Here is a 23,886-nt window from a genome sequence, read left to right on the forward strand (position 1 = left end):
TTATAAATAAGTAGAAATACAAATTCAATTTCTAAAAAGGAAATTGGTGCATAATTTATAACAATGTGTATGACACATATGAAAGCATGAAATATTATATAAATTCAAGAAATGCATAACCATTAGTAGGATTTTTTCAATTACTTTATCTAAAATGAAAGTGCAGTGCTGGGAGCTAATTCCTCTGTTTTCCGTTATTCCTATTAAGAGCCCTTAAATTAATGATAATGCTTTGGTGCACCACAGAAGTGATATATTTGCTTAAACATTAATGTCTACAAACTTAAAGCCAACATCTTAAGCCTCAGTGCTGGGTACAATTCTTTACCATGACCACTAAGATCGGTCATTTCAATGATTGCTCTGAAGGCAAAACAGAAGTCTCATGAAGTGACTATAGGTTTGCACTACTCAGCAACTCAATCTTTTAAAAAAAATTTATTTAAAATCAACTAAAAGGGTATCCCTGGATGGCTCAGTGGTTTGGTGCCTCCTTCGGCTCAGGGCGTGATCCTGGAGTCCTGGGATGGAGTCCCACATTGGGCTCCCTGCATGGAGCCTGCTTCTCCCTCTGCCTTTGTCTCTCTGCCTCTCTCTCTGTGTCTCTCATGAATAAATAAAATCTTTTAAAAAAATAAAATCAACTAATGAACATATAGTATTTTATCAGCAACTCAATTTTTATTGCCATTTTCTTTGGTAGCACCACTTAACATAATTTTAGATTGTGTAATGAGATTTCATTTTGTGAGAAACAAGTTTTCAAGGTATATGCAGATCTTGACAATGTTTTTGGGATATGTAAACATGCAACTACATAAACACAATACAGTGATGACACAATGTCAAGGTTGCCATTTTTATTTGGTACTTTTCTCCGTATGTGCTTTAGATAGCTGTTCCCTTATCATTGCTTGGGTTCTGGCATATTGTCTGGAAAGCTGAGTGATAGATATTCATGTTATTTTAAAGTAATTGCAAGTAAAAAATGGTTGCATTAAGAATCAATTTTAATTCCTTCTTGTTTTTTTTTTCCATCTCCACATTATGGGGTCATAAGTTTCTAAAAACTTTAAAAAGCTATTATTGTACCTGTTCCAGGACCTTCTTGGAAAGGCATAAAAAAAAAAGAACGATTTCCCTTTTTCTAAAATCAAATGCAAATGATCAGATATGTAAACCTTAACATGCAAATTAGTGAAACATTCCACAAATTTTCTGCTGCCACTTCCCACCCCCTCCCCACATTCTCTTTTATTCTAGCCAAACCAGAAATTTCATCATTTCCCAAATATGCCTGTATACCTATACAATCCAGTTTTGGGGGTGGAATGGAAAACATGTGTGTTTAGGAGAGAGTCAGAACTTGGTTTGAATCTGCCTCTTCTTATCTGTGTGGCTTTGGAAAAATCACTTAGTCTCTGTATGCCTTTGTATCCTCTTATGAAAATTCAGAGAATTAGTACTTCTGCACAGTGTTTGGTATATAGCATGCGCTCAGATCACTGTTACTGAATGAAGGATCAACTATAATGTTTACAATAGTATCGGTAGATAGTACCTCTTACCATTTCTCTTCTGTCCCCCGTGAGTTCTGCTGTCATGTTCCTTTGTAAACTAGCAAATCCCTAACCATTCTTCAAGTCCCCCATCAAATGATGTGTCTTTGGAGATGATTTCTCCCGCCCCTCCAGGCAGACTGAATGGTTCTATCTTGGCATTTCCATAGCATCTTACACCTACTTCTCAGAGCTTGTGTTGCCATTGTAATCTGTCCATTTCCTCAACTAGGTGTCCATTCCCTTAGGGCCATGATTCCACCTTATTGGGCTTTGTGTCTCTGTTTTCTAACAGAGTTTCAGGTATATGATAGAGCGACTGACTAAATGTTTGTTGAAAGATGAAGAGACTGAGTTGTCTAACAGAGCTTTGTTAGAACATAGGATTGGACTTTTTTTATTTTAAGGAATCTCTACACCCAATGGCGGGGCTTGAACTCAAGATCAAGAGTTGCATGCTCTACCAACCAAGCCAGCCAGGCACCCCTTGACTATACTTTTTAATTCACATATTTACCCCCCTAGACCATGAAATCTAAGGGAAGGACTCTTTCCTTTTATTTGTAACACTGAAATGGGGCCTGACTCAATAAACGTCTGTTGCATTAATGCAGGGAAAATCTGCCTTTAGGGCTCTTTCACGGATTCTTGATTTGAATAACTCTCCTCCCACCTTGCAGGATCCTTAAAATATCTGTCTCTTCATGTTTGTTCTTAGTTTCTGCTTTCTTTTGCTAAGTACCAAAAGATAGGTCTGAATTAGGTAAACTCATCTCTGCTAAGTTTCGTTAGCTAACTCCTTGCTCTCTCTTCCCAATCGGTGCCTCAATCCAGCTCTAATGTAAATGTCCCAGCAAATGATGTTATATCTGGCTTCAGGACAGCCTGTTTGGGAGGAAGCAGAAATTTGGATGCATAATCCTTAAAATATCTTTCAAATTACATTGCATATGGTGACTATCCAGTGTGTTAGTTGGCCTGTCTAGCCCTGGGCAGAGAGGTGTGGTGAGTTAGAGATAGTGCACCGACCTGTGAAATCTCTCGGTTTTGAACTTGTCCTTTTAAATATAGAGAATTAACCTCATCAAGTCTAATTGCCTGCTCTGAGCTCGGGAATGCTCGAGTAATAATCTCCTATGGAGCGAGGAGAAAAATCTTGGTCCTACCTTCCTTTCAGATTACCTAAGGTGACCCCCACTTTGTTTTTGTTCGCCCAGCAACCAAGAAGGGATCATTTTACACACTGATTTTAATATGAAGAAGTTTGTGTTCTAGATGGGTATTTAGCTAGCAAATAGTGTCCCAGAATTATCTGTTTTAGCAGTCTGTCAATCTGATCCATACAAAATTGACCAGTGACCAATACAAAATTAAGATGGATGCCTAAGATTCCTCAGTATTGTCTCCTGCAAAGCTGGTGTTTGATTGGGTCAGGTATCCTAGCATGTGTCATCAAGAAAGGAGTAAGACATTTCTCTTATGATTACAATTTTCAATTCTTGAAGGAGAGCCTTTTCTGTTAAAAAAAAAAACCCTCATAAATATTAATGGTGTTATGATGTATCAGATTGTACAAAGAGAAAGGTTTTAGTCTAAGAGTCCAAATGAGAATGTAGTTAGACTAAGGATTGTTAGTAAAATTTGCCTTTTACTTTATCCCAATACTTGTTTTATCTCCCTTCGGACATCTGTTCCCAGAGACTGTCGTCTCTACTCCATATCCGCGCGTCTTTCAATTAGGGAGACAGATAAGCAGTTGTCTTGAGAATATAAGGTCACTGGCATTCCATAAGTGGATTCCAGCGCCTGCCACAGAAACAAGTGGTGAGTGTTCTCTGTCACTTGCAAACTATAAATTAATTAAGTTGACAACTTTTCCTTCTTTATGTTATGCTTTCAGAGGAACTTTGGAAATACCATTTGTTGCAGTTTCTGATTGTAATAGTAATGTGATCATTACAGAGAATTGACAGTACAGAAAAGTACTAAGAGGGAAATAAAAATCTCAACACCTAGAGATAACAGCTATTAGCATTTTGTTGTATTTATTTACAGCTTTCTTTTATTATTTTATTTTATTTTTTTTTTACTTACAGCTTTCTAATGTGCTTATGAAATATTTTTATTGGCATTATATTATATATAAAAATGCTATATCTTGGGTTTTCAAAGTGTCCTTATATCTGAAACATTTTCAAGTACCGTTAAGTATTTGAAAGCATTTTAAATTGCTATGTAACATTTTGTCACATGACTATACCATGTGTTGTTTATTAAAAAGAACATCCTTTTATTGTTGGACGTTTGGTATGATTCCAATTGTTCCATCTTAAAAATAATTCTGTGCTTAATCTTTGTCTGAATATCTGTTTCATTAGACTAGAATCCTACAAAGGGATTTACTAGGTCTAAGTGTATGATTTTTTTTTTTCAAAAAACACTCAAGAGGGGCACCTGTTTGGCTCAGTGGGCAGAGCATACAGCTCTTGATCTTGGAGTCATAATATTGAGCCCCTCATCTGGGGTAGAGTTTACTTAAAAAAATACACTCATGATAATAATTTTTAAATTATTTAAAGAAAGTTTCTATTAATTTACCTGCCCACCAGCAGTATTTGAATGTGCCTGTCCATTTCACTGAATTCTCTCCCAAATGATCATTTAAGTGCTCGCTTCAGCAGCACGTAAACTAAAATTGGAACGATACAGAGAGGATTAGCATGACCCCTACGCAAGGATGACACCCAAATGATCATTTAAAAGTTCTTAATTTAATGGACAAAAATGGTATTTATCACTGGTATGTTATTTTAAGTATGCTCTATGCTCAACACAAGGCTCCAACTCACGACCCTGCACGTCCCATGTTCTACCGACTGACCCAGCCAGGCATCCTTATCACTGGTATTTTAAAATATTGAACATTTTTTTAAAAGATTTTATTTATTTATTCATGAGAGACACAGGGAGAGGCAGAGAGAGAGGCAGAGGGAGAAGCAGGCTCCATGCGGGGAGCCCGATGTGGGATTCCATCCTGGGACTCCGGGATCAGGCCCTGAGCCCAAGGCAGATGCTCAACCACTGAACCACCCAGGCATCCCTAAAATATTGAACATTTAAAAAATATATTCACTAGGTTCTTGAACTTGTATCGTTTGTGTTTATCTCTGTTCCTGTTCTTTAGGATTTTCCATTTTGATTTTTGTGAGCTTTTTAATATTTCAAATCTATCATTTCTTTTTAGTGTCTATTGCAACTATTTTTCCTAGCCTGTGGCTGGTCTTTTAGGTTTTCTTATTTAGTAATGGCTTTTGAGCTTCAATTTTTTTCCATTTTCGTGTAGTCCAAATCTATTGATTTTTCCATTTGCGGTTTCTTCCACTGCTTATATGCTTAAAAATTCCACTCTTATGCAGTAGATTTTTTTGGTTAGCTTTAATTAGTCAGATTTATAATTTTGAAGGCAATGGATTTGTTCTACATGACTGCAAATATAGCTCTTGCTGCTCTTTGTTCTTTTTAAATATTTTCTACATAGACTTGGAAGTGTTAGTTACAAAAGTAGGAGCAGCTGTAATTCCTTTTAAACATGACCCTGTGTGGAGAGAGGGATTCTTAAGAAGTCTTTTGGAAAAAAAAAAGATCTGAAATGTTGACATTTTATGGCAGTGAACAATTGTGTTGATTGAATGTTCCACATTATTCACTTCACATTGTGTAAGAACTCTGTAACTCAAGGCAACACAACACTTAAACTGAAGAATCCCCCAGCAATTTTCACTTTGAGGATTCTCTTATTTCAGAATACCTACAACAGCATTTCTCAAAGGGTGATCTTTGGACTCCCTGCATCACAATCACTTATATTCCTTTTCAAAATGGAGATTCCTATGTCCTCCCTCCAAACATCCTAAATCTGATCCATTGGGGAGTGGTAGTGTCTGAGGTCTCAGAATCTGCATTTTAACAAGCATCCCAGGTGATTCTTGTGAACTCTAAACTTTGAGAATCTCTGGGCTAGGAAGGAGCATTCCTTTAAGAAGTGGATGGGGGGGGGCAGCGCCTGAGTGGCTCAGTGGTTGAGAGTCTACCTTCAGCTCAGGTCGTGATCCTGGGGTCCTGGGACCGAGTCCCGCATTGGTCTCCCTGGGGGAAGCCTTCTTCTCCCTCTGCCTGTGTCTCTGCCTCTCTCTCTCTCTCTCTCTCTGTCTCTCATGAATAAATAAGTAAAATCTTAAAAAAAATAGAAGTGGATCTGTGGAGGCAAAGAATAAAATGCAAGCATGTGAGACCTTAAAGTCACAGATCTCAAGCCCATATATGAACCCAGTAGGCAGAAGGGACAGTTGGAATGCAACAGGGCATAGGTGAAAGCCTGGTCCCATTCAGCAGAAAAAAAAAAAAATCACTTAATATTCTGTGTCCTCAGGCAAGTCATAACTCTTCAGGCTTCTTATCTTTAAAATGAGAAAAAACACTTGTACCCAAGTATACAAGATGGTAAAGGCCAGGGGAAATATGAATTTAACATTTGTAAAGTTCATAGGTTTTGTCGTTAATAATAGAATCAGAGGAAGTGCTGGGTGGTGGTCAGCATCTGGATGATGTGGTACCAGGTATCAGAGACTCAGTGTTGACAGGTATAGAGTTCAGGGTCAAGAAATCCTGTCCCTGAAAGGACTTGAAGTGGGGGTGGGGGTTGGTGAGGGGAGGGAGAGGGCAGGACATCAAGTGAAGGCTCTGGCAGGAGCACAGGTTATAGGCAGACCCACATTGGAAGGACCAGAGCTGTCAGGCTCTTTCAAGGGTCTCCGTCTTCCTGAGTGATGTGACTAATAGCCACCAAGTTCCTTCTCCACTCTCTCTTCCCCATTTAGAGCCAGGATCCTGTCAGGGTATGAGGTGAAAGTACACCCAGAGGAGGTGACCATTAAACTGGTTCATAGAATTAGGATTAGAAGCTATGGGGGTTGAGAGAAAGTGGAAGGATTCAAGAAGTATCTCCTTTTTTTGTTGTTACAACCTCAGGAAATGAGAAGTATGTCTTCTGAACAGTCTCACTTCCTTTTTTGTTGTTGTTGTTATTGTTTTTAAAGATTTTATTTATGTATTCATGAGAGACACAGAGAGAGAGAGAGACAGAGACAGGCAGAGGGAGAAGCAGGCCCCATGCAGGGAGCCCGATGTGGGACTCGATCCCAGGACCCCGGGATCAGGCCCTGAGCCAAAGGCAGATGCTTAACTGCTGAGCCAGACGTCCCATCTCATTTCCTTTTTGACTTCTTTTCCCTATAGGATTTCAGTTGCCTTTCTTGCAAAGTTAATAAATTCCAGAGTTATTAAATCTCAGTGGGTAATAAATAGACTACATCACAGTAAATAGCGATATACATAGTTATTTGAACCAGCCTAATGCAAACTCCATTCATTAAGTCTAGTGGAAAAAGCATGGGATTCAGTCTGTTGGGAACCACCTGAATTATTTCTGAGTTGGAATTCCCTCTCAATTTCTTACTGTTTGACCTTGAATAAGATGTCTATGAGCCACCATCTTTTACATCTAGAAACAGAAGATAAAAATTTCTACTTGAATAGTTATTTGAGGACTCAGATATAAATAGGGAAAGAACCTGATGTATTGACTGGTACACAGTAAGTGCACAGTGTCCTTTTTTAGTTGGTTAATCAAATTTCAATCACTGTTTTTTTCAATTTCAGTAATTCTTATCTGATTTTCTCATATCGTGCCTCAACTCCTTGCTTTAGTCCTCATCCTGTGGGGTCCACAATTCTTTCTTGTTTTCAGCTTTCCTTGCATCACCCAGCTTTTCTCATTCTCTTTCGTGTTTTTTCCTCCTTCCCATCTTGACTTTTTTTTTTAAGATTTTATTTATTTATTCATGAGAGACACAGATATATATATATATATATATATATATATAGAGAGAGAGAGAGAGAGAGAGAGAGAGAGAGAGAGAGAGAGAGGCAGAGGGAGAAGCAGGCTCCCTGTGGGAGCCAGATGCAGGCCTTGATCCGGGGACCCAGGGATCACACCCTGAGCCGATGGCAGACGCTCAACCACTGAGCCACCCAGGCGTCCCCCCACCCCGACCTTGACTTCTAAGGAAGTGAGGTTCTTTTTGTTCGGGAATCTAGGGCCATTTCTCTCTAGATGGAAAATTCTGTCCTCAGCCTCCTAAGTACTGAATATGTTCTCCCATTCTTCTACTCAGGAATCTCTTTCAACTAGCCTCCCACGTTTTTTTCCTGGCCCTTCCTCAAGCTTGCTTATTTTGCATCATTTATTCTGCTTTTGTATATCCGGTTTTTTAAGGTCTCCTGCCCTCCTTATTCCAGAGTAACTTTTTGTAGCCCTCCAGGTTTTGTCATCCTCTTCTGGCTACATTCAAGTCTTCCTACAGATGTGAAAGAACACGCTGACCTCAAATCTAACTAATGAGGAAAGATATCCTAACCAGGCTAGAGCTTTCACCACTTGATTTTGAGCCCATGACAAAAGACCTGTTCTAAGACTCTAGAATACACTGCGCTATGGTCAATACTCACTTTAGCTAAACCTCTCTATTGACCCATAGGGGGCCAAGGAGTTACTGCTGAGCGCTACTCAGTTTTTAGACTTGGTCAGCAGGGAAAAATCCCAAAACCTCTCTTCTCTTTCTCTCTGCCTCCAAGCAGCTGTCAATAATAGAGCTGTAAACATCTTTTATTTTGAGCTGGTGAAAAGGGAAGAAACTCCTTTCTAAGCCCCACACTTCTGGTACGAAGGTGTGAGAGTTAGTACAACCTAAAAACAGTTCCCACATTCATTTGTTTAACAGATATTCATCAAGAACCTATGATATGCAATGTAAAGTTCTGATGAGAGGATTAAGATGAGTGAAATTGAATTGATTAAATGAAAGCCCGCTGGGATCTGACAGAGTCGAGACAGGAAGGGAAGCTACAAGCAGCCCCTGCTACGTGGCATAAAGGGATGAGTGTTGTGTGCATGGTACTAATGAAAGAGAATGTATCTTCAGAGAAGGGAGGGTTTCCTCCAGGCTGAATACCTCATGTGATTCGTTTCCCCCACTGATTGACCAAATATTTCAGGCTCAAGAAGCCAGCTGAGCTTTAGTAACAAGATTTTGAAATATTTCAAGTCAATGTAAGGAAAAAATGAAATTCGATTGTCCCAACAATGAGCATAGTGTCATTGGATGAGGACAGCCTGTGGGCATCAGAAGACCCTGACAATTGCAGTGCTTCATCTGTAAAGCCTTCTTTCTTTTCCTCAGGTTGTGGAAATAAAATAAAAAGTCCTCAAAAAGAGCAAAGTGGAGAATTTCCAATTTTGTCCTTTAATAAATGGTTTGTTGGCATTGAATAGAATGAAAATAATGATAGGTCTTTTGCCACCACAGCATAATGACCCTTGTGGCCTTTCTCCTCACTCTGTACCCTGTACTTTAGATGGTAAACAGCAATTTGAGTGGCAATGTTGAAAAAGATTTTAACTCTCTGTTGCTCAGCAAGCATGAAGCAGACATAGAACCCACATTGTGCTCACTGAGCCAGGACAAATAGCAAGGGAGTGTTCCTTGAATTTTCCCCTGTCTCCCAAGTTCACTGAAACAAAGTCTGGTATCAATAGATATAAGGCCTTGATTGAGAAGGCCAGGAATCCACGGAAAGCCAGAAAATTTTTAAACCTAGGATTTACTGTGACACTGATATTCATACTGCATAGAACTTAGACTCTTAGTTTTGTAGGTGAAGTCATTACTGTCTTAACCTTTAGAAAAGCAATAGAAGAGTTAGATTTCAAATTCTGTTTACAGTAAAGGAAACAAGTTATTTTTCCTACACCTAACTGTGTAAAAAGTCTATTTTTTTAAAAGACTTTTTTATTTATTTGCTACAAACACAGAGGGAGAGAGAACATATGCATGATCAAAGGGAGGGGCAGAGAGAGAAGTAGGCTCCCCACCTAACCAACTGAGCCATCCAGGTGCCCCAAAAGTATTTATTCTTTAAAGAATATTAAATTATAAAACCTGACTCTAAATTTTAAATGCCACAGATGTGAGGGAGTAGCACCTCAATAGGTTTGCCAGAGTTAGCAAAAACAAAGAAACCCCCACAAAACTATAGGATGCCCAGTTAAATTTGAATTTGAGATAAACAACAAATAGTTTTTTAGTATAATTATGACCCATGTAATATCCTACAATCCTAACCTTAGGGGACATTGCTGCTTGATTATATAATATTCCAGTGAGCTGGTGAAATTTTAGGAGGCAAGTTGGCTGTATTTTTTTTTTTTTTTAAGAGAGTGTGTAAGTGAGAGTGAGGAGGGGCAGAGGGAGAGAATCTTCAAGCAAGCTCCTCCCTGCTGAGGGGGGAGCCTGACTTAGGACTCAATCTGAAGTCCCTGAGATCATGACCTGAGCCAAAACAGAGTCTGACAGGGCAACCAACTCAGCTGCCCAGGCACCCCCTGGTTTGCTTTTAAATGCAGTTTTCATCTTTCCCTATTTCTGCATGTCTCCTCAACATACAAGATTTCTTTGAATGAATGGAAAGGTCTTCTCTGAAGAAGACTATTCATTTCATAAATAAATTATTTTAGGGCAGCCCGGGTGGCTCAGCCGTTTAGCGCCGCCTTTAGCCCAGCGTGTGATCCTGGAGACCCAGGATTGAGTCCCACATCAGGCTCCCTACATGGAGCCTGCTTCTCCCTCTGCCTGTGTCTCTGCCTCTCCCTCTCTGTATGTCTCTCATGAATAAATAAATAAAATCTTTAAAAATAAAATAAATAATTTTAAAGCCTTCCACCACTCTGAAAAAAAAAAGTGGACAAAAAGCCTCTTTTTGTCCCCTTTTTTGTGTTGTCCCAATTGCTCTTCACCTGTTGATCTGGGTTCCATCATTTAGAGTAGAGCCTCCAGTATGAGTCTCAACTTTCTGTTGCTCTTGGTCTGAAGGCTCAGCCAGATGGAGATGAGGCTGAGGTGGGGAAGGGGGGAAGCCTAGGAACTGAGTCAGAAAGGTAGAACTAATTAAAAAAATTTTTTTTAAAGATTATGTTTATTTATCCATGAAAGACACACAGAGAGAGGCAGAGACATAGGCAGAGGGAGAAGCAGGCCCCATGCAGGGAGCCCGAGGTGGACTTTGATCCCAGGACCCCGGGGTCACACCCTGAGCTGAAGGCAGATGCTCAACCACACTGAGCCACCCAGACATCCCTAAAATTTTTTAATAGATTTTATTTTTAAGTAATCTCTAAACCCCACGTGAGGTTCAGACTCACAACCCTGAGATCAAAAGCTGCGTACTCCTCCAACTGAGCCATCCAGGTGCCCTAAAGTAGAACTATTTTATTTTATTTTATTTTACTTTACTTTATTTTATTTTATTTTATTTTATTATTATTTACTTATGATAGTCACAGAGAGAGAGAGAGAGAGAGAGAGAGAGAGAGAGAGAGAGAGGCAGAGACATAGGCAGAGGGAGAAGCAGACTCCATGCACTGGGAGCCCGACGTGAGATTTGATCCCAGGTCTCCAGGATTGCGCCCTGGGCCAAAGGCAGGCGCTAAACCGCTGCGCCACCCAGGGATCCCAGTAGAACTATTTTAAGTGAGAATTTGGAAAACACCCAAAAGGAACCTGCAGTGGGCCAAAATGTAGAGCTCACCATGGGATTTTCCTTTAACTAAAGACTCTCACTTCTCCAAATAGTAACTCTTGTCTGATCATTTCAGTGAACATTCAATTCCCACTTCCATCAGAGAGTTAAAAAAAAAAGTATGAAAAATTCTGCATTTAGCTCTTATTAATTTTACACATAAAGATATATCTTCTTCACAGTTGAATACTGGATGTCAGCTTCCAGGATTACTTAATTGCTTCTTATCTCAAAAGGAGATTGGAGGGATTGGATCTCAGGGTTGTAAATTCAAGCCCCACTTTGGGCATAGAGCTTACTTAAAAAAAAAAGGGAGATTGGTTCCCTGCACCTTGGGCTATCACTGAAGACAGATTCTAAGTAGACAAGTTGTTTGAGTGAATATGAATAAGGTAGGCTCCTCTCTAGATTTATAACGTTTTGAGAAGGGCATCAAATACTAAACAAAAACTGTAAGAAAAATTATAGACTTTCAGTAGTTGCTTAATCATTTTTTTTAAGATTTTTGTTTATTTATTCATGAGAGACATAAAGAGAGAGTCAGAGACATAGGCAGAGGGAGAAGCAGGCTCCTTGCAGGGATCCCGATGCAGGACTTGATCCCTGGACCTGGAATCACGGCCTGAGCCCAAGGCAGACGCTCAACCGCTGAACCACCCAGGCGTCCCAGTAGTTACTTAATTCTAACATAAGAAAATCTTTTTATGAAATCCTGAGACAGCTTAACAAGGTTTTAAATATATTAAACACACACATTACATATTAATATGTTGATTATAGAATATTCTTTTCAGTTAAAAAAATCTTGACAGAGCTTTGCATGAAAAATTCATTAGCTTGGTTTAACTTAATAAAACAAACATAAAAAAACACATATTTTAACAAACCAGAAGTTCTAGTCAGAACAATTGGGTGACAGAAATAAAATGCATCCAAATTGGAAAGGTAAAAGTAAAGTTATCAGTATTTCCAGATTACATCACTATATATGTAGGAAATCCTAAAGAATCTACCAAAAAAGTTAAAGTTAATAAGTGAATTCAGCGAACTTACAGGACATGAGGCCAACATGCTAAATAAAATTAATTGTAGAATAGAGGGTCCAGAAGTAAACCCTCACATTTATGGTCAATTGATTTTCCACAAGGATGCCAAGAATGCTACTCAATGGAGAAAGAGGAGTCTTGAACAAATGGTGTTGGAGCAATTAGATATTCACGTGTAAAATAATAAAATTGGATCCTCATCTCACATTAAACAATTACTTCAAAATGGATCAAAGACCTAAATGTAAAAAATAAAACTATAAAACTTTGAGAAGAAAACAAATGAAATCTTTATGACCCTGGATTTGGCAGTAGTTTCTGAAATATGACACCAAAAGCACAAGAAACAAAATGGAAAAGCATATAAATTGGATTTCATCAAGACTAAAATCTTTGATGCGTCAGAGGACACTATCAGGGGCACCTGTGTGGCTCAGTCAGTTAAGCGTCTGACTCTTGGTTCAGCTCAGGTCATGATCTCAGGGTCCTGGGATCAAGCCCTGCATGGGCTCCATGATAAGGGGAGAGTCTGCTTCTCCCTCTGTCTCTGCCTTTCCCCCACACTTGCAATGCATTCTCTCTCTCCTCTCTAAAATAAATAAAATCTTTATAAAAAAACAAAGGGGGATCCCTGGGTGGCGCAGCACCTGCCTTTGGCCCGGGGCGTGATCCTGGAGACCCAGGATCGAATCCCACGTCGGGCTGTGCATGGAGCCTGCTTCTCCCTCTGCCTGTGTCTCTGCCTCTCTCTCTCTCTCTCTCTGTGTGACTATCATAAATAAAAATTAAAAAACAAAACAAAAAAAACAAAACAAAGGAACTATCAAGAGTTTGAAAAGACAGGCCACAGAATGGGAAGATGTATTTGCAAATCACATTTCTGATAAGGGTCCAGTAATCAGAAATTAGAAAAAAAAAAAACCTGTTACAACTCAACAACAAAGAGGTTCATTTCTTATAAAATACTAGAATGCTAAGAGTAAAAAGAAACTCTCAATTTTACAAAAGCCATGTACGAACTCTGTAGATAACATCGTGTGCAGTGGTAAAAAAATGAATGCTTTGCTCAAGATCAGGAACAAGATGAGGAGGTCTGCTCTTTCTACTTCCCTTCAATGTACTAGATGTTCTAGCAAGTGTAATCAGGCAAGAAAGAAAAGGCATTCGGACTGTAAGGAAAGAAGTAAGACTATTTATTCACACACAATGTGATCATCCACATAAGATTATGGAATCTACAAAAAATATGTCAGATATAATAAGGGAGTTTAACAAGTTTGCAGGATACAAGATAAAAATGGAAACATCAATGTTCTTTCTATATACTGGCAACTAACAATTGAAAATTGTATTTAAATAAAATACCATTGACAGCATTAAAAAAAAAAACCCATAAAATACATAGGTGTAAATCCAACAAAAGATGTTCAAGACCAGAATACTGAAAACTGTAAAACACTACTGAGAAAAAATAAATCACAAATAGATATATGGTGTTCACAGATCAGAAGACTCAGTTTCGTCATTATGTCTATTTTCTCCAAGTTGATATATAGATCCATATATATTCAAATTCACATGGAAATACAAAGGATCTAGAAGAGCTAAAAGAACTTGAAAAAAACAGTACAAAGTTGGAGGAGTAAGAATATCTGTTTTCAGAACTCATTATAAATCTATAGTAATCAAAACTATGATACTAGTGTCTTTACAGCAGTATATTTTTACAAACGTGTAGATAAATGGAACAGAATAGAGAGTTCAGAAATAAGCCCACATCTATGTGGACAGCTAATTTTCAACAATCAATCAAATGCAATTCAGTTGAGAAAGGATAGTGTTTTCCACAAACTGTGCCAGAACAATTAGATATCCATATGCAAAAATGTGAATATAGGTTCATACCTCTTATTATATATGAAAATTCACTCAAAATGGATCATAGATCTATATGTAAAATCTACATCTATAAAACTCCTTGAAGAAAATACGGGAGAAAATACTTGTGTCCTTGGATTTGGCAAAGATTTCTTAGACATGATACCAAAAGTACAATCCATAAAAGCAAAAAATTGATAAAATGGACTTCATCAAAATTTTAAAATCCTGCTCTTTGAAAGTTACTGTTAAAAGAATGCAAAGACAAGTCACTGGGTGAAAATGTTTGCATTGTAGATGATAAAGACTTTCATGCAGAATGCATAAAGAACTCTCAATGCGGAATAATAAAACAGCCCAATTTAAACATGGGCAAAATTTGAACAGTTCACCGAAGAAAATATATGAATGGCAAATAGACAAATGAAAAGATGTTTATCATTAGTAATCAAAGAAATGAAAATTAAAAACAATAAGATACCACTATACATCTATTAAAAGGGATAAAATGGAAATGACTGACCATACCAAATGTTGGCAAGAATGTGGAAGAACTGGAATGCTCATATACTGCTTGTGGGAATGTAAAATGGTACAACCACTTTGGCAACCAGTTTTGCAGCTTCTCAAAAAGTTAAATATACCCATACTATATGATACACCTATTCAAATCCTAAGTAATTATTTAAGAAATATCAAAGTATATGTCCAAAGATTTGTATGCAAATGTTGAAAACATCTTTATTTGTAAAATAGCCCCAAATAGGAAACTTCCCAAATATCCATCGACAGCAAAACGGTGAATTATGGAATATGTATACAATAGAATATTACTCAGCACTAAAAAGAAATGAACTTTTGATACATGCAAAAAATTATTTTAAAGATTTTATTCATTTATTTGAGACAGTGAGCATGCAAGTGAGGGGTTGGGGGCAGGGGGCAGGCAGGGGCAGAAGGAGAGAGAGAAGCAGACTCCCCATTGAGCAGGGAGCCTGCCACGGGGCTCCATCCCAGGGCCTTGGGATCATGACCTGAGCCGAAGGCAGACACTTAACTGACTGAGCCATCCAGGTGCCTCACAATAACAATTTGGATGAATCTGAAAATAATAATGCTAGACAAAAAAGAGTTCAGACTACATGATGCTATGTATACATAAACGATTATAATGTTCAAATGAATCTATAATGACAGAAAGCAAATCAGTGATTGCCTGGGAATGTGGAAGATGAGGATTGAGCATGGGGAAAGGATTACCATGGGGCACAGGGAACTTTTTGGGGGTGGTAGATTTGTTCACTATGTTGATTGTGATGATGATTTTTGTGTATATATGCATGTGTCAAAACTTACTAAATTGTACAATTTAAATGTATTCAGTTTATTGATTGTCAAGTTATATCCTAATAAAGTTGCTGAAAAATAAAATATCAGCTTATGATATTTTTTCCTGAAAAGCTTTCACAGTGAATGTCATTTAACTGTCTTGCTGGCATTTTTATGTTAATTTGGAGCCAAATGACAAGGCTTCCCCTGAATGAACACATTGTACTTTCCCTGATTTTTACTGGTTATTATTTCATCTTTTAAAAAATTTTATTTAAATTCAATTTAGTTAACATATCACGTATTATTAATTTCAGGATTAGAATTTAGTGATTCATCAGTTGCATATAACACCCAGTGCTCATCCCATCAAATGCCCTCCTTAATACCCATCTCCCTGTTACCCATTCCCCACACCCATCTCCTCTCCAGCAACCCTTAGTTTGTTTCCTAGAGTTAAGAGTCTCTTATGGTTTGCCTCCCTTTCTGTTTTTATCTTATTTTATTAAAAAAAAAATGAGAGCAGAATGGCCTAGCAAGTGTTCTGAAAAGCTGGAATAGTTTGAGGGCAAGGAATCTGTCATCAGAGAGAAATTATTTTACTTAGCTGGCAAAAGGAAGTCAGATATTGTCTAAAACAACAAATGGAGAGATATACCATTTTCATTGGTTGGAAGACTCAATAGTATCATGATAGCAATTCTCCCAAATAATATAAAGGTAGTGCGGAGAGAGGGCACCTACCAGGCACTCAGTGAGTTGTTATTCTTGCTATCACTTGAAAATCAAAAAGTTCTATAAAACAGAGATCATTATATACTTCTGGCAGTAACCAATTAAAACGAGACAGTCTCTTGAAATCGTAAGTGCACTAGACTGGAAAACGGAGACCTACTTGGGCTCCAACTGGCCAGCATTTAGTTTTGTGATATTAAACAAGTCATTTCACCTCTCTGGGCTTGAGTTCCCCACGCATGAAATAAGAATGTTTTTTTAAAAATATTTTATTTAAATTCAATTTGCCTACATATAGCATAATACCCAGTGCTCATCCAATGAAGTGCTCTCCTCGGTGCCCTTCACCCAGTTATCCCATCTCCTCACCCTCCTCCGCTTCTGCAGCCCTTTGTTTCCCTGAGTTAGGAGGAGTCTCCTTATATAAGAGTCTCTGTAAGAATGTTAATAGATACTCCTGTCCCATTTCTAATACTTATTATCTAAGTCATAGAGAGTTTAACATTAAATTTATTATCATAAAAAACTTAGGATACGAAAAAAAAAAAAAAAAAAAAAAAAAAACTTAGGATACGGGCAGCCCTGGTGGCGCAGCGGTTTAGTGCCGCCTGCAGGCTGGGGTGTGATCCTGGAGACCCTGGATCGAGTCCTACATCGGGCTCCCTGCACGGGGCCTGCTTCTCCCTCTGTCTGTGTCTCTGCCTCTCTTGCTCTCGCTCTCGCTCTGTGTCTCTCATGAATTAAAAAAAAACTTAGGATACTAGTGCAAACAGCAACGTCAAAGAGCAGAGTAAAATGCTTCATAAATGTAGGCAGGAGTGAGCTTTTTGTCTGAATCATTTCAGATAATTGCCTTAATTGTCTTATAGATCTATCCACAGTGTGTTAGTCACACACACAAAAAAAACCAAATAGGGCAGCCCGGATGGCTCAGCGGCTTAGCGCCGCCTTCAGCACAGGGCGTGATCCTGGAGACCGGGGATCCAGTCCCACATCAGGCTCCCTGCATGGAGCCTGCTTCTCCCTCTGCCTGTGTCTCTGCCTCTCTCTCTCTCTCTGTCTCTCTCATGAACAAATAAAATGTTTTTAAAAATCAAATAAATCCCCCAAATTTTGCACTTTTCCAAATCAAATGATTAAGAAAAATAAAAGTACTAGTTTCTATGGTCTGATTAGATTTCCTGGCTTTCATAGGGCAGACTACAAACTGATCACTGCAAGGCCTTTAAAATAGCAATTTTAAAAAACTGCATACAGTTTTTTCTCTCGTTGGACTCTCTTTCAAGGACACACACAGCTTTATACATAACCAAGTAAATAGCCAAATTGCCAATTTATATGCTTTACCAGACAATGTTATTTTTATTTCCCTACAATGGTTTCTTTAGCACATTCAGGTGTTGTAATCTAAAATCAATATTTTTCTTTGAATATGTTTATATTTTTTCAAAAGAACAAAAAGTTCCCACCAACAGTGCTTGAAGATTTCTTTGTCTCCCCATTCTCACCAACACTTGTTATTTCTTTTCATTCTGATTTCAGCCATTCTGACAGGTATAAGGTGCTATCTCCTTGTGGTTTTGATTTGCATTTTCCTGATGATGAGTGATGTTGAACATCTTTTCATGTGTGCGTTGACCATACGTATCTCTTCTTTGGATTTTTTTGAAGTTGAGTTGTGTAAGTTCTTTATATATTTTGGATATTAACCTCTTATCAGATATATCATTTGTAAATATCTTCTCCCATTCAGTAGGTTGACTTTTAGTTTTGTTGATGGTTCCCTTCACTGTGCAAAAGCTTTTTATTTTGATGTAGTCCCAATCGCTTATTTTTGCTTTTGTTTCCCTTGCCTTAGGAGACATAGCTACAAAACTGTTGCTATGGCCAATGTTAGAGAGATTATTGTCTGTGCTCTCTTCTAGGATTTTTATGGTTTCAGGTCTCACATTCAGGTCTTTAATCCATTTTGATTTCATTTTTGTGTATGGTGTTAGAAAGTGGTCCAATTTCATCCTTTTGCATGTAGCCGTCCAGTTTTCCCAGCACTCTTTATTGAAGAGACTGTCTTTTCCCCATTGTATTTTCTTGCCCCCTCTGTCATAGATTAATTTACCATATAAGTGTAGGTTTATTTCTGGGCTCCCTATTCTGTTCTATTGATCAATGTGTCTATTTTTTTTCTGGCCAGTATCACACTCTTTTGATTACTACAGCTTTGTAGTAGATCTTGAAATATGGAATTGTGAAACCTCCAGCTTTCTCCAGATTGCTGTGGTTATTCGGGGTTTTAATTTTTGTTCCATACAAGTTTTAGTTCCATTTATTCTAGTTCTGTGAAAAAATACTGTTGATATTTTTATAGGGATTGCATTGAATCTGTAGATTGCTTTGAGTAGTATGAACATTTTAACAATATTTGTTCTTCCTATCCATGAGTATGGAATGTAAGTTGGTGCGGCCACTGTGGAAAATAGTATGGGTGTTCCTCAAAAATTTAAAAATAGAAACACCATAGGATCCAATAATTCCACTAGTGGGCGTTTATCCAAAGGAAATGAAAACACTAATTTGAAAAGATATATGCACCCCTATGTTTATTGCAGTATTATTTACAGTAGCCAAGATAGCAACCTAAGTGTCCATTAATAGGAGAATGGAGGGGCCCTTGGGTGGCTCAGTCAGTTGAGCATCTGACTCTTGGTTTCAGCTCAGGTCATGATCTCGGGGTTGTGTGATGGAGCCCTGTATCAGGCTCCATGCCCTGTGGAGAGGAGCAGAGTTTGTTGGAGATTTTCTCCCTCTCCCTCCGCCCCTCCCTCTGTTCATGTGCTTGCTTGCTCTCTCTCTCAAATAAATACATCTTTAAAAAAAGAATGCATGAGGAAGATGTGAGATCTGTCCCTATATCAATCCATCTATTTGTCTATCTAATGGAAGTTTGTGCAGCCATTAAAAAAGGATGAGAGTGTGTCATTTGCAACAACATGGATGGGCCAAGAGGGTATTATGCTAAATAAGTCAAACCAAGAAAGACAAATACCATGGCAAAACAAACGGATAAACAATTAAAAACAAGAATCAGATCTGTAAATACAGAGAACTGATGGTTGTCAGAGGAAAGGCAGTTGGAGAAGGGGCAAAATGGGTGAAAGGGAACGGGAGATACAGGCTTCCAGTAATGGAATGAAGCCGTGGGAATAAATAGCACAGCATAGGGAATATAGTCAATGGTATTGTAATAGTGTTGTATGGTGACAGATGGGAGCTGCACTGGTGGTGAGCAGAGTGTAATGTATAGAGGAGTTGAATCATGATTTTGTGTAGCTGAAACTAATGTAACACTGTGGGTCGACTACATTCAAATGAAAAAAATTCAAAAAAAGAACAGAAAGTGACGTAGCATGCACTATTCCATACAGAATATGAATCGTGGAATTGGTGATGTGCTACATAATTGTTCTTTTTTTAAAATTTAGAATGAGCCTCTTATTTACTCATATCGGTTGATTTGTCCCATTCAGCTACTTGTATCTGGTGGTAAAATTTTGCTTATATATAGTTTGCTAATGCTAAGTGATTTAATATTCATAGACACCTATAGACAGGGAGATTATTTATATTCAGAGAGGTCAAAACTTTTTTAAAAAATATTTTATTTATTTACTCATGAGAGACAGAGAGAGGCAGAGACCTAGGCAGAGGGAGAAGCAGCCTCCCTGTGGGGAACGCGATGCGGGACTTGATCCCAGGACACTGGGATCGCGACCTGAGGCAAAGGCAGATGCTCAACCATTGAGCCACCCAGGTTCCCCTGATCAAAACCTTTTGGACAGTTAAAGTTTCAAGAAATATGAAATACAAAGTGTGTTGCTTCACTTGCATGTTTTTAGTGAATTTGAATATTTCATTCGTGTTGACAGCTTTGTTTTTTGTTTGCTTTTAAAGATTTTATTTATTTATTCATGAGGCACACACACACACACACACACACACACACACAGAGAGAGAGAGAGAGAGAGGGGCAGAGACACAGGCAGAGGGAGAAGCAGCCTCCATGCAGGGAGCTGGACGTGGGACTCAATCCCGGGACTCCAGGATCAGGCCCTAGGTTGAAGGCAGCGCTAAACTGCTGAGCCGCCCGGGCTGCCCATGTTGACAGCTTTGTACGTATCTAGGTCTCCATAGTGTTTTTCTGTGGGTAAGAAACTTCATTTTATTATATAGATGTATTTTTTTCTTCTTCTTTACAATTTTTTACAGAGGCAAATTTAAACTGTGGGCCAATGTTATTTCTGCATTCCAATTTGATAATGAGCCTTAACATTATACCATTTCATTCCATTAAAAGAGCAAAAATACCTACTTCCAAAGCAAATGGCTCATAAAGTAATCTGAATGATGGAGAAAGAACAGCTCCCAGCCTGAAATGAAAATATCTTTCATCATAGATGATGTAGAATCATAGAAGGCCTCCATCTGTAGCTGCTTTTGACAGTTTTCTTAAATAAAAATCCCCTTGGGTCCTTGCAGTATGTTTGACCATTATGGTTTTAGAGCCTGAAACATGATTAAATTTACAATTGGGGCAGTCACAAAGAAAGCCCTACATTTCTTCAGATGGTGAGAGGTGGGCATTCTATCACGCCTACTCCATTGGTTACCCTCCGTCTAGTACATTTCTTTATAATGTCACCCTACAACTTTTAGATATTTTTCCTTCAAATAAAAATGTCTCTAAAATGTACAGTTTGTTTTGTGAGGTCAAGGGAGCCCAAGGGATCCTCACAAATAATAAATAATAAAGCAGCCTTGTGTGAAATAAGGAGACATTTACTGGCTTCCTTGCACAATTACTATGCAGGATTGGAAAAGTCCTCTCACCCTTCAGATCAGAGTGACTGCGAGGGCTAAGGGCCAAAATATGAGAAAGACCCTTTTTATTTTAATTTTTTAATTTTTAAAAATATTTATTCATTCATTCAAAAGATTCTTTTTTTTTAATTCATTTATGATAGTCACAGAGAGAGAGAGAGAGAGAGAGAGAGAGAGGCAGAGACACAGGCAGAGGGAGAAGCAGGCTCCATGCACCGGGAGCCCTACGTGGGATTTGATCCCGGGTCCCCAGGATCACACCCCGGGCTGCAGGCGGCCGCTAAACCACTGCGCCAACGGGACTGCCCCAAAGACCCGTTTTACCCATAAAGCATCACACACACCCGAAGTGTTTTCTCCACATGGCCACCCAAAGGAATGTTCCCGACAAATCGTCTCTATTCCGCTTGGTTGTCCAAAGCACACCTGTATTTCCACCTCTCCAATTTCCTCCCTCTCCCCATCTCTTCAAGCATGTTTGAAAATGATCACTTCTGAGCTGTCACATCACATCCAAGGAGAGGGGGTCCAAAGGCCTTGGGCACTAGTCCCCCGAGGACAGCTGCCCAAGTGTTTTCCTTAGGAAAAATAGCAGGGCGCGGGGGGGCGGGGGGGGCGGGACGCGGGACCCAGTAGGCAGTCATCCCACTCGTTCACCATGGGGGTGTCTGCACCTGGGCTGCTTTTGTAGTTCGGGTCTGGGCAGAGCAGAGAAATAGGCCTGGAGAAGGTGCAGAGGAAAGGAGCTCCTACAGCAAAGGGGATTATTATTATTATTATTTATGATAGACATAGAGAGAGGCAGAGACACAGGCAGAGGGAGAAGCAGGCTCCATGCACCGGGAGCCCGACGCGGGACTCGATCCTGGGACTCCAGGATCACGCCCTGGGCCCAAGGCAGGCGCCCAACCTCTGAGCCACCCAGGGATCCCCAGCGGAGGGGATTATAGAGAGCAAGGCAGGGGCGGGGACAGGTCACGCAGAAAATGACAAGTTTTCTTCCTGAAACTGACGCAGGGAAGTGCCACCCGGGAGCTTGGCGGCTGGCGATCCTCGTGCGTGGCATCCTGCCAGAGCGTGCGTGCTCAAGCTGCTCCCTCACGTGGCCTCAGCCTTGGGCTGAAGTTTTGTCCTTCCCATTTTCCCTGTGTTGTTCCCCCGAAACGCCCGCCCCGACACAGCCTCCCCTGGCAGGAGTTTCTCATTACAGGGTGGGGAACGGCCGCTCGTCTTTACGGACCGGTGACGGGGGCAGGCGAAGCGGCTTATTTAATGGGCTGGGGCGCTCATTATCGTCCATAAATGGTTCTGGTTGGATTCCCCCTCCAGGCCAGTTGACTGCCTTTGCAGGCTCCGTGCGTTTCAACCAAGTTCCATACGTCAGAGTCACCCGGGGAACTGTGGCGCTGTGAGTAATTTAGCGCTTAATTGATCTATTGTGTGAAATCAGAATGTCATCTGTGTGTTTCCTTAATACGGAACACGATTGAACAAGCAATGAAAACGCCTCGGTAAATAGACAACTGCTTTTGCTTTCACGTTCTTTTAGATTTCTTGGACAGAAAGGCATCGGTCGTTGAACGTGCTCAGAGGCCAAGGTTGGCTTCCGTCGGTTGCCAAGAGGCAGAGGCAAATAACCGCTGACGTAAGCATCTGCATTGGGCAAGGCCAACCCCCACTGTTTACGATCCTGCTTCTGCGACTCTCTACTTACAACATGTAGCTGAGTTAGTCCCTTTCCACGCTAACCTTGTCATGATACAAATCGCTGCCTACACACAATAGAAAGAAAAAATGACATCTTGGCCATTCTTCAAAGATGAATGCTTTCATTCATCTCTCGTCACCCGTCTAAATATTCTCTTATTATCTGTGAACAATTATAACCAGTGACCCCCCCCTCCCCCTGCTTATTCACCGAAAACAGAGCTGCTGCTCCTAATACAATACCGTGCCTTCGTGTGATTTAAGAAAAGACACTCCCAGCCCACAGGCCCAGCCCCTGAAGAACAGAGCAGGATTTGGAAATCCGCCCCGTCTCATTCAGTGTGCCCTGGTGCCGTGAATAACAGCAGCTGTGAGACTAGTGAAGCTAAATAAGCTGAATTCTTGTGCCAGCGCCGATGAACCGATCATGGCTGTCCAAAAAAACAAAACAAAACATGATGTTGAGAAGGATTCTGAGGCTGTTTTGAGGCTCAACAGATGAAATGTATTGTAAGCAGTTCTGATTTGTCAGGGTTGAGATAATGGCACTAGGTGTGCTGGAGATTTGCTCTGTAGGGACTACAGGCTTCAGTCCTCAGGAGGTAGGAGGCTCGGGTTAGGCAGAAGCTGGGGTGAAATGTGGGCTTAGACGAGTTATATGATTTATAGGCGATTAGCTGGCAATACCCCTGTAATAAATCATGTAGCTGAGCTACTGTTCCATGAGGACTCTGCTGTACAAAACCATTTCTTGCTTAAATAAAAGAATGGCATCTTGGTGTCATTTTACTGTTAATTTTAATTTTTTAAGATTTTATTTTTAAATAATTTCTATACCCCACACGGGGCTCAAACTTATAACCCTGAGATCGAGTCGAGTGCTTGAGTGAGCCAGCCAGGTGCTCCTCATTTACTGTTTAATAAAAACTTATTTTTTTAATCACTTTTCACCACAATTCAAAGAAGGAAACTTCAGTCTCTTCCTCATGAAGTCTTAAAACTGATCGCGTTGGGATCCCTGGGTGGTGCAGCGGTTTAGCGCCTGCCTTTGGCCCAGGGCGCAA

The 23,886-nt window shown here is 39.7% G+C and overlaps 1 long non-coding RNA gene and 1 other non-coding gene across 3 annotated transcripts in view; both read left to right on the top strand.

Moving 5' to 3' along the window:
* Positions 1-23,606, top strand: part of LOC140628107 (uncharacterized) — a 34,264-nt gene extending 10,658 nt beyond the window's left edge. The window contains exons 1-2 of one of the 2 annotated variants that reach the window (XR_012026508.1): positions 22,090-22,523; positions 22,665-23,606. This is a non-coding gene — a long non-coding RNA (uncharacterized lncRNA). Of the gene's footprint in view, positions 1-22,089; positions 22,524-22,664 lie in introns of those variants that run through there. The other variant, XR_012026507.1, reaches the window with a different exon arrangement.
* LOC140628864 (U6 spliceosomal RNA) lies at positions 4,225-4,327 on the top strand. The gene has a single exon (XR_012026797.1). It is a non-coding gene; the product is annotated as a U6 spliceosomal RNA (small nuclear RNA).
* Positions 23,607-23,886: the final 280 nt, after the last annotated feature.

The sequence above is a fragment of the Canis lupus genome, chromosome X (genome assembly GCF_048164855.1).
Source record: "Canis lupus baileyi chromosome X, mCanLup2.hap1, whole genome shotgun sequence".
In the NCBI taxonomy this organism is placed as follows: domain Eukaryota; kingdom Metazoa; phylum Chordata; class Mammalia; order Carnivora; family Canidae; genus Canis; species Canis lupus.